The 1,927-nt window shown below is 41.8% G+C and overlaps 1 long non-coding RNA gene across 1 annotated transcript; it reads right to left on the bottom strand.

Moving 5' to 3' along the window:
• Window positions 1-202: 202 nt before the first annotated feature.
• On the bottom strand, window positions 203-1,592 carry LOC118767400. The gene is made up of 2 exons (XR_005003317.1): window positions 807-1,592; window positions 203-641 (listed from the first exon to the last, which is right to left on the bottom strand). It is a non-coding gene; the product is annotated as an uncharacterized LOC118767400 (long non-coding RNA).
• Window positions 1,593-1,927: the final 335 nt, after the last annotated feature.

Here is a 1,927-nt window from a genome sequence, read left to right as displayed (position 1 = left end):
TTTACTGCTTTAACGTTTCCTGATTCATGCGCAATGCCAATGATATCGAAGGGGGCCAGTTAATCGATTCCACCAATCCTACAACTCGATTCGTAGCTTTTTTCATCGATACCGGATGGATGAAAATCAAAGTCACCTTCGGCAGGATTTGAACTCAGAACATAAAAATTGCAACAAATGCTGTGAGGCATATTTTTCTTTCTCTTCGGCGCTTTAACAACTCTGCCAGCTGACCGCTTTCTTTCGCATTTCACATTGATTGGTATTCACTCGGCTTATGATCAATATTCCACCGATATCCGGGTGGACTTGTCGAATAGGCACAACACACCGCTTTTTTTTTTATTATTATTTCTTTTTACTTGTTTTTGTCACTGGACTGCGGCCGTGCTGGGGCACCGCCTTGAAGGATTTAACCAAACAAATCGACACCAGAAGTTATTTTTTTTAAGCTTGGTATTTATTGTCATTCTCATTTGGTGAATCGCTACGTTACGGGGACGCAAACAAACCAACACTGGTTGTCGAGCGGTTAAGGACACACATACACCTCCCCACACACACACATACGACGGTCTTCTTTTAGCTTCTATCAATCAAATCCACACACAAGGCCTTGGTTGGCCCGAGGCTATACTTACCTATTTCTTTATTACCCACAAGGGGCTAAACACAGAGGGGACAAACAAGGACAGACATAGGTATTAAGTCGATTACATCGACCCCAGTGCGTAACTGGTACTTAATTTATCGACCCCGAAAGGATGAAAGGCAAAGTCGACCTCGGCGGAATTTGAACTCACAACCCAAGATGCCGCGTATTGGGACTGAACCAAAGACCACATGATTGTGAAGCAAGCGTCTCAGCTAAAACAGTCGCGCCTATATGTGTGTGTGTGTGTGTGTGATGTGGTATGTGTTTATGTGTGTGTGTGGTGTGTCTGTGTATATGCGTGTGCATACAAACATTTCTTTGGATATTTATGACTTCAAATAACGGAAATTATGACTTTTGCCAAAAACGCCCGCAAAAAGACAAATCTACACATTTTTAATTCCCACCCACTTCAACTTTCTTGTTTTTAACTTTCTAATTTAATTAAATTAATTAATTTTTTTGAGGGGTGGAGCGCAGGAATTCCACATTTAAAAGTACGGATATCACAGTTTTGAATATTTTTTTATTCTTTTTTTTTTTTTTTTTTTTTTTTTTTTTTCAAAATTTTAATGCCGACAGCTTCTCTTTCACGTTTGTGATCACAGACCGAAAGAACGCCCAAAGTAATTAACTCCAAGACTATTTCTAGCCTTGACTTTTTGGTGGTACATCCAGTGGTTAGCTGAATGCATCCTTCGAACGGAGGAGTGGAAAAAACATAAAGGGTTGTGGGGAACGCGACATAAGTAGTGTGTTGGAGTAGTGAATCTGGTTTGATCGAGGAACGAAACTTCGTTGCGGTCCTAACTAAACGAGCGATGATCATTGACTCCACGAGGCCGTCTACACATACGCACACACACACACGTGTGTGGTGTGTGTGTGTGTATTCTTTTACTCGTTTCAGCAATTTGACTGGGGCCATGCTCGAGCACTACCTTAAAGGGTTCTTTTAGTCGAACAAATCGACTTCAGGACTTAATCTTTGTAAGTCTAGTATTTATTCTATCGGTCTATTTTGCCGAACCGCTAGGTGACGGGGACGTAAACACACCAACATTAGTTGTCAAGCGATGGTGGGGGAACAAACATACACACACACATACATATATACACATATACGACAGGCTTCTTTCAGTTTCCGTCTACAAAATCCACTCACAAGGCTTTGGTCAGCCCAAGGCTATAGCAGAAGACACTTGCCCAAGATGTTACGCAATGGGACTGAACCCAGAACCATGTGATTGGGAAGCAGGCTTCTTACCACAC

Source organism: Octopus sinensis, linkage group LG21, assembly GCF_006345805.1.
Source record: "Octopus sinensis linkage group LG21, ASM634580v1, whole genome shotgun sequence".
Classification (NCBI taxonomy): domain Eukaryota; kingdom Metazoa; phylum Mollusca; class Cephalopoda; order Octopoda; family Octopodidae; genus Octopus; species Octopus sinensis.
This window is presented reverse-complemented; position numbering and strand designations above follow the sequence as displayed.